Consider the following 10322-nt stretch of genomic DNA (forward strand, 5'->3'; position numbering starts at 1 on the left):
CCTATCCACTTTCGGCATTTGGCCGTATGGTGCAGCACTAGCTTTGTAACATAGAAGACCATAGGTGTCAGTTCTTATTTCCTCTCTGATATATGTTTACTTTAATGTCACTTATTCAGGCGCTTGATATATTGTCAGAATGAAATTTTAGTAATGTGCAAGTAATTGTGAGTAGATTAATAAAGTATAATAAGATATTAGATTCATGTACATAGCTTCAAGTGACATCAATCTTTATGTCTAGTATATACATGTGTATTGATCTATAAGTCAGTGTTAAAATAACAAACAAATGGCAGAAGAAGGAAAGAAGATTTCCTTCGGTTTTGCCAAATCTATTAAGAAACCTGTGTTAAAAAATGCTATTCCACAAGAAAAAAAGAAAGTTGATTACATTGAATGCCTTGATGAGAAAGGTATTAAAGTAATAGGGTGAGTTCAACAAATAAAATTTTTAATCAAGAATCATATAACCTCAACCTAACCTATAAAAATCACCAATAGCGGAATATATATATTTGAAAACAATTTTTTATTTCAGTGAGGAAGAAAAAAAAGATGAACCTCTAATTATTCCATTACTAGGTTCAAAAACCTGGCATGATAGAATAGTTAATAAAATAGATGCAGACATTTTCCTTCCGAAGGCAGATAAGGAAAAGGTAGGGGACGCTATTGTTAACGAGGCAAAATCAAAGCTATCTAATGGAAAAACATCGCCAATAATATCAATAAAGAAAGAGCCAGTTGAAGATAGTGAAAATAAAGTTGTTACTTTAGAAGAACAAGCGGCGAAAGAAATCATTGAGGATCTTAAATCAAAGAATGAACATGAAACTAAAACAAATGATTTAACCTTACCTTTAGTAGAAGATGAATCATTAAGAGGCAAAGAACAGGTACGTTATCAACATATTGATGTGCAATGCACAGATGTATTACATTTGCATATTATAAATATCGTTTTGTATTTTTCAGTCTACGTTAGAAGATTATGAAAAAATTCCTATTGATGCTTTTGGTATAGCAATGTTGCGGGGAATGGGATGGCAACCAGGAAAGGGAATTGGTAGAAATGAAAAGTATGAATTTTACTCTGGATTAAATTAATTATATGTGTTTAATACATCACTTATTGGAAAGTAAACATAGAACATCATTTTTTATTTCACAATCGTTTATTCTAACTATTACAGATTAGTAGCAGCTGTCATACCAGAATTACGACCAAAAGGTATGGGTCTTGGAGCAGACAAAGTAGCATTGCAGAAGAAAAATACAGATTCCAAAAAAGAAGTGGAAGAAGTTAAAATCGAGAAAGGAACATTTGTGAAAATTATAGCTGGAAAACAAAGTAATAATTATGGTCAAATAGAAGGATTCGATGATGATGCAGGAAGGCTCATAATAAAACTAGCTCTTGGTGGAAATATAATATCTGTAAATGAATTTATGGTACAGCCAGTGACTAAATCAGAATATTCTAAGAACTCAAAAGTTCTAAGTTAGTATGAAGTGTTAGTTTTTCGTTAAGGGACTTTTAAGAAAATAAATTTGAATTGACATATACATATAAAGACATAATCGGACATGTAGAAAAACTAATTCAAAAGTACCTGTAAGTGTGTTGTTGCATGCAATTTTTTAAAGGTCCCTTCTATTTTTATATAAAATATGATAAATGCAGAGGTTTTAGCTTTCAGTATTTTATGGGATTAATTTCAGATACAAAAAAGTATGAGGAATATAAGGACAAGGAATCCAAGGGACTCGAGCAAAAGATGGATAGAAAAAGATCAATGTCCCCTGACCCCGAAGACGGTGAAGATGGTGACAAAAGTAGTAATAAAAGAAAGAAAATCGGAAGTACGATGCACAATAAGAACAAGTATGATAAAGTGGGGGATAAAAAATCAGAAAGACGAAAAAGGCGCTCCGAATCTAATGATGACAGCGATAGTGATTCTGAAAAGAAGAGACGGAGAGAAAGAAGTAACTCTAATAGGAATGATTCTTATAAATTAAAAAGATTGAAAAAGTCAAAGAAAGATAAGAAGCACGATTGCTCATCCGAAAGATCAAGTAAAAAACATAAAAAGAAAGAGAAAGAAAGAGAAAACGTTAGAGATAAGAAACCCAGAGATTACGCAGACAGAAAGAAACACAAAAGATGAGAAAGATCAAGATCTCGATCATTTAGTAGGCAGTAATATTTTCCAGGGACGTATTCGGTCATTTTACTTTCAAGATAAATTGTACAATTTTATTTATACAGATTTTATAATAAAGTGTATTTTTACAAAATATTATATTTCTTTTCTTACCCTTAACTGAAAATTACATTTAATTATAATATGTAATAATGTTTACAATTACATCAAAGTTAATGTCCTAAACTTTATCAATAATTATTAAAAATCCCCGCGTATTGTTTACGTAATGTTGATATCGAGTAGTATACATACATAACCTCAAAGAACATTATGATACTTACGAACATCGCTAAACAAGTAGTGCGAACCATGTCGAGAAAGTATTCACTATGTATAAAGTATTTATAGATAAAAAGTATGGGAAATATATAACCGAGTGTATTTAATTTTTCCAACATTTTAGCATTTCGCTTGGCGTTGGTACAACTTCAAGTAAATGAAGTAAAAAGCAAAAATGTAGAGCGGGCAGTTTCCTACATTTCCAGCGCGAAAGAGCATAATGCTGATATTATCGCTCTTCCTGAATGCTTTAATTCACCATATGGAATACGTAATAATTTGTTTCTTTTTCTAATAATTTATTATATGTATAACAACTATATAGAAAAAAGTAAAAGTAGACAAATTACCTTATCGTTTATACTTCCATAAAGATTGTGAATTGACTCGAGAATATAGAATTTCCCCACTTTTATGATTATCGTGATTTTTGTATAAATATATTTTTTAAGATACTAATAATTAGGTACTTAATAATAAACTAGTATTATCAATTATTTTGTATTTATAATTCCACCTATAGTAGTTAAAAATTAATGTTAGTTAAAATCTAACTTTATGTTTCCAAAGGTACTAGCAAAGTCGTTAAGTAACAAGTCACTGGTACTAAACCAAATAGCATGATTGTAATTAAACAAACATTTCTAAATATTCATTTTTCATCTTGAACCTGTAGAAACAATTTATTATATGTACTATTATCTAAGTAATTATATATTTAAGTAAATCGAAATGTAAAATTTAGTTATTTTACTAATTTAAAAAATAAAAAATTGACAAACATTTCAACTTAATTTATGGTTGGAACAAAGGACAGTTATTTTTCATTAATTGAAATATTGCAATGCAGAATAGTTTCCAAAATACGCCGAGAGTATTCCCGATGAAACGGTGAAACGAGCGTTGCTTTATCGAAGGCAGCTAAGGAAAACAGCATTTATGTAGTTGGTGGTACGATACCTGAAATAGAGGGCGATAAATTGTACAATACCTGCTGTACTATTTGGGGTCCCGATGGAACTTTGATAGCAAAACACCGGAAGGTAAATAATATACCTCCATGTGGCTTTGAAATTGAAAATATCGGGGTGGAGAAAGTGACTCTATCTAGGAATAATTTAGGAATATACATATGTACATACGTGTACTATAACCAATTCTATAATTTAAAAAATATGTTATAGGTTTATAAAATACGTTTTGATACGAGAAACATACATTTTTGTCGTAATATAATATATAAGATATGGACAATATATTTGTTTTGTAACATAAATTTTTCACATAGGAAAAAACTTATTTTTTCTTAAAAAATATTCCTTCTCAAATATTATTAAATGATAAAACTTTTTAATAAAAGAAAGTGATAAAAACGCTGTCAGTTATTAAATAAAAAACAATTAAAGTTTAAAAGTTCGTAACATTGATGTTAAATTACAAAAGTTACAGCAATAGAGTTAGCAACTATATTTTTATGTTATTAGGTACATCTATTCGACATCGACATTCCCAACAAGATTACTTTCCGAGAGAGTGATTCACTCAGTCCTGGTGATTCCCTAACAATGTTTGATGTGAAGGGCTGGAAAATAGGTATTGGCATTTGCTATGATATCAGATTCGAGGAAATGGCACGCATTTATCGGAACAAAGGTACAGTAGCTTAATCGAACAATACTTAACTAGCAGGAAAGTAACTATCTTTCTTAAATATATTCTATATAAAGTATAATCAATATAATCTGTAACTCTGTATAAAAAGGAGCTTAATTTAAAAAACCAGTATATTCGCTGAAAATGAAATAAATAAAAGAATTAGAAGCACGACAAGAGGACTGTTCTCGCATATTCATAAATTATGGAATGTGGACTGTGCACCTACAAAGTTAACTAAAATTCAGTGGTCTCATATTTCCCGTTTCTCTGTGTTAGGTTGCCAAATACTGATATATCCGGTGGCATTCAATATGACCACTGGACCACTGCACTGGTCATTACTTCAGCGTTCCAGAGCGAATGACAATCAATTATACGTCGCCTGTATATCACCGGCTCGTGTTCCTTCAGCAAGTTATGTCGCATGGGGACATACACAGTTGACAAATCCCTGGGGGAAAATCCTTTATGATTTGGAAACTCAGGAAAATATGGTGGTCACCGATATCGGTAATTTTCAGCTTAACATTAAAAGCGAGAAAAATCCATGATGTAATTAACTTTTAGTCTCGTTGGTTCATCGATTTTGCCGGCTCCCTCTGTATTTGCTGAATTTATTAGCAAGCATTACTTATTACTTCGTATGTTTTTCTTTTCTCTCAGATTTGAAAGTTGTTGAGGAAGTAAGGGCTCAGATACCTACATTTTCTCAAAGACGTACGGATTTGTACGACACTGTCTATAAAAAGGAGTAACTCTACACTGAAACAGAAAATGTTTTCTTATAATATTTCTACTACAATACCGTTTTTTTTTTTTTTTTTTTTTATGACTTATTACTAATTACTTATCATTTGTACTAAATGAATAACTCAATTAAGAAAACCAAAATGTTATAAATAATAATCTGTATATCTTGTGTATCAATATGTAATTGGATATTGTAATAATATTGGAATGTCTTTGATCAGGGATATGATAAAGAACACGCGAAGACTACATTCTTTTGAACATCTTTAATATCCATCATTTATAACATTAAACATCTTTTTAAATATTTAGATAGATTAATACGTAACTCTTTATATATATATATATATAAACATTAATTTGAAGTTACAAGCTTAGAGAAATTGGTCGATTAATATTTATAGATCGGCTGTCTTGATGAAAGGCTTAAAGAAAGCAAAAACATAACAATGTCGCAAATATAATTTATAGTTTAACTTCTTTCTTGTATCTGTCTGCCTTTCACGATGTTTTACCAATTACAATAAGTAATTTCGACTTCTTTGCGCTCCGTTTTAACGCATTCGAGACCGAAAGAAATTCATATCAATCAGTAGGCATAATATATATAACTGTACATAATACATTATAGTATAACATAGTATATAATTTTATATTTTAAAAACATGAGGCATAAAATTTAAGATTGTCATCGATTTAAAATTAAAATATGAAAAGGATATTCCAGAGAGAGAAAAGCACAGTATCATTCTAACAAAACATTCAGATCGTACTGACACCCAGGAATCGTATTACAATAAAATCTCGGTCTCGAATGAATTAACATGAACGATTAACATGAAACACACTTGCGGCTTAAACACCTTCGATATCGAGGAAATTCAAACTTTACAAATAAAAGCAGCCTGTTCCTCTTTCCACCACAGACTCTCATACCATATCCGCTCTTATCCAGGCTTTTACTTGAAATCTCTGTCTATTTACAATTTAAATTTACCCGGACCACTCGTTGAATCGGCAGCCCTTTATAAATATATAATGAGCCCAGAACATATACCTGTGCCCCTAGCTGGTATCAGCTCTAGTAACGTTCATACCGGAACTTTCATACGACGCCAATTTGTCACGCGTGAACATCGATTCTTTCAGGGGTCACGGCTTTATGGGATTATATCCTTTAAAGTAATTAAAGTGATACTAATGATACAGAATTTTTTACAAATGTTTAATATGTCCATAAAATAGGAAGTTTCGTGCTCTCTTATTTTATATTAATTATAAATTAATAAGTTTTACATTTGTTATCTATAGATTTAATAAATTATTAAAATTCCATGAAGACATATTCTGGAACACATTAGAAGATTTTGCTGTAATTTACAACGGATGCTCCGAGTACGAACAGGCAGTAAACGAACAAATAGAAATTCAGGCTATTGTGGTAGTATAGCTCACGTGGGATTTTAAGCTCGAATTGGACTTAAACGTTACGATCGTCGTGAATAATTACGATATATACCCTGTACGACGAGCAGAGAATCTTAAATTATTAACGGCTATTCCTTTGTGCAAAGTGCAATTTTATTAACGGCCTGTAACGAATGAACGGCTCGTTTTGAATAAAGTTTACATTTAGAAAGTAAACACAGAAACACATTTTAAGAAACTAAGATATCGAGTTCTACTTGTAAACATCAAGTGCTCTTCGTTTGAGAAGATTACGAGTCTCTTCTTCGATAACGACATTAATTAAGAAGTTTCGATACCGTTTATGACATTAAGATCTCATTAGTAAAGTTATATCATTAAAATCCTACTGTTCCTAGAGAATATATATAGTTAAAACTTCCAGAGGATCAACAGGTAAAGAAATTGTTGATAAAAGCATTGTTAGTGACAACTGACTGTAATCGATATCTGCTGGGTGAAGTTGTGTGTTCTGAGAATCTGTGTTAATGCAAGGATTCTGTTACAAATCATCAACTAAAGAGCCACCGGGCACGTCCGACCGATCGATCGATACCACGAACCTTGAATGAATTAACGCTCAAGGTGGAACGGATTTAATAGATCGGGTGTTAGTGTAATTTGACACTTTGTATACACTTGCTTTATGCAAACAAAGTTTGTTGATGTTCTGAACTCGATGGTTATAAGATCTTATTGAAACTCCAGTATTTCACCCGCACGGTACGACACTTTGTTGATGATTGTCCTTGTATGTTGTTGATACTCCCCATCAGCCGTTAAATTTTGTTCGTCTATCGTACTTTTCTAGTCAGAGGTTTTCCCTGATGTTTTTCCCTACTGTCTAAGTCATCAGGTTTGCAGCTCGGGGAGGACAGATAATTCGGAATTTCCCAAAGGAAGGAGAGGTGTCGTCCGAGCCATAAAGGGACGGTCACTCAAAATACCGAATAGATTCATTTAAATAATTATGAGAAACAAGTAAGTTTTGTAACCACAAGTTTTCAAATGTTATAGTTTGAATCTGTTCTTATAATTTTAAAAAGACCTTACAGCCAGGATCTCTAAAGAATTCGATGAAAATTCTCATGAGACATCGATTGAAACAATTAAACGCAACAGAGAATGGGTATAATCATATAATTCCTCCCCATTTCAAAATTCATTCATATACATCGATGTTTGTTTTCATATTTGTTTTATGCGTGAATAATACGTATTTATTGGCATCAAAATATTTTCCGTTTCAATTCCTGGTCATTTTAGATCGAAACTTCCAAATATCGTTGATTAAAAATTTTTTAATTTTTAAAATGAAAGGCACTAATTATAGGACAAAAAGTTGTTTCAATTATTTGAACATTCTGCTTCATTCCTACAATAACATATTTTATTTTAAATGAAAACAAGAAACAATACTATTGTGTATAAGTTTAACGGAGTGACACAGATGATTTGTAGCTAACACTGTAGCTAACATAGTTTCTGCAATATACCCTCTAATCGAGTAGAAACAAGGGGATTTTAGAAATTTCTATTAACCGACAGTATTGTCAACAAGTTTTAACAATGACTGAAGGTTGCAAAATTAAATATAAAATGATTTATTAATAGCATATGCGGTGTTAAATTTGTAAATAAGCAGTTTATCTTTTAAGAATAACAAAGACAGCAGAAAATAAAGATAATATTCTAATTATATCGCAAACTAACGAATAATGTAAAGAATTTATTTTTGTTATCTATATCACAGATTTTAGGTAAAATATTAATTTACTTATTACTAGGAGATTGAATTTGAAATATAATTATAATTTATAAGGGACACCTTTAAACTAGCAGATATTTGGTAGCAGTTCTCTAGCCTTTGTACAATATAACACAGTTCAGTTTAATTGAGTTTAATCCCTTTGACCAGCTAGTTTCCAATTTCATTTATGGCATAATCTCCTGACAATTTCATACCCTTCAAAAGAAACACGATTTTCTATTATTGTTTTACAATCGCGGAATATGATCAGTGTTTCAATTAAGCTCCACTGTTCTAATTTCCCGTCTACGCACGATGTGGGTACACCGTTTTTTTGTTGTTTTTAGATACAAGTGACGAGAAATTATGAAATGATATTTTAAATTTAAACTGATTTCATTCATTGATTTATTGTAGCGACAATGGTAACTTGTTTAAATAAAGATTTTATAAATAAAATATTTAAGGTCTAAAATAATAAATTGACACATGTGAAAACATTAAAGCTGTTATCCTTATTCATGGTCTTGTTGCAACGTGTTTAACGAGCGTAACGTAGGCGTGAAAACGAAAACGTTGAGACTCTTGTGGCGTAAAAAGACTGAATCCCTCATAGAAATACAAGAAACGAATACAAGAAACGTGCACATAGTTTATTCTCGATCTTGGATACATAAAACAAAAAAAAAAAAAAAAAAAAAAAAAAAAAAAAAAAAAAAAAAAAAAAAAAAGAAAAGAAAAGAAAAAAGAAAAAAGAAAAAGAAAAAGGAACAAAAATTTTTATTGGTTATTTAACGAAACTCATTGTATCATTTTTACTACTCTATATAAAACGTAGAATCATATATTGACGAATGTTATTTCGAATTTCTAACTTTAGAACGATAATTACATATTTGTAATTACCAATAAGTGGTAGTAGCATTAAAAATATGGAATATTCAACGAGATGAAATATAGGTAAGGTATTTAAAAGAAAAAAGATTGAAACGTTCGATGTAAAACGATGAAATTAAATGATTGGATTTGAAAACTTGATTCGGTTTAACAAGTCGATGAAAAAAGTATTCATCGTATGAAAAAAGAATTCATGTTCCTGTCGATATATCAACGACGTGCGCCGTTACTTCCGACTGCTCTGCAATTCAAATGCAGTACTCGAATATACATGGCGAAAGAAATGGAAATTGAGCAATTTAAGGGAACGAATTACTCTCGCGTCCGCGTAACTTCAAAATGTTTCACGTGTCCGTATTTGCGAAACGAAATTCGTCGTTGTCCAATTAACACGCTTGCAGATGCTACATTCACTTTGTTGCATATAGGGCTTAAATATGTGAACAAATAGAACGGAGCAACTGTCATTAGCGTAATTTTAACGTGTTAAAATAAATTAATACATAATTTCGTCATTTACGTTTATTACGTTGGTCTACGTTTTTTCATCTACGTCATCTACGGCACCTACGCGAATCTTATTAATTACGTCTTTGGCAGTGTTCGTTGCTATAAATGAAACTTAATAGTTGTTGAAACCGCTCGAAAGTCGTGTTCCTAAATCATTCCCTCGTCTCGTATCGTGTTCATCAAATGGAAAAGGAGATTGTGTTTTAATGAAATCGCTTGTTACTATCAATCTTGCTGTGTCACTCGCATAGGAGATGAAAGTGAGGAAGGAGAAAAAAATTAAGGTAAGGTCATCAATGAGCAAAATGTTTAATGTAATTAAAATTGTAATTAAAATTGAGTCCGCTGCTAAATATATTCGATCAAATAGGTATGTTCAATAAACATTCGATCTCGTTCCCTGAAAGCTGTTCCTGGATATCTGGTTGGATACTTTGCGCACGGAAATACAGAGTGTCAACAGTAACAAACCCTCTATGTAGTGTTTTTGCTTTGCCCTTTTGAACAGGTAGATAACATTTTGCTTCGAAAAACGGATATATATTCCACGGATATGCACATACAGAGTATGTGTATAGATATACACATTGATATACACCTTTGTACAAAGTGTCAAAAAAGTATTTATCGCGGTTTTTTTTTCAAGCCATTCTACACCTTCGATTTGATGAAAATTGGTTAAATAAGTGTAGCGCAAAATTGATCTTGACCACAATTTTCAGTGTCAAATTGTTTTTCTATTGCATCATATAGTGCTCATTAGAAAGGAGAGTTGCGTTCTTTTAGAAAAAATGTTTGAA

General features: G+C 31.3%; 2 pseudogenes; both read left to right on the forward strand.

Annotated features, from left to right (window-relative positions):
* The first annotated feature begins 292 nt into the window (after positions 1–292).
* Positions 293–2210, forward strand: LOC125385261 (annotated as a pseudogene).
* Positions 2211–2439: 229 nt separating this feature from the next.
* LOC125385262 lies at positions 2440–4903 on the forward strand (annotated as a pseudogene).
* The last annotated feature ends 5419 nt before the right edge of the window (positions 4904–10322 follow it).

This window comes from Bombus terrestris, chromosome 6 (genome assembly GCF_910591885.1).
Source record: "Bombus terrestris chromosome 6, iyBomTerr1.2, whole genome shotgun sequence".
Classification (NCBI taxonomy): domain Eukaryota; kingdom Metazoa; phylum Arthropoda; class Insecta; order Hymenoptera; family Apidae; genus Bombus; species Bombus terrestris.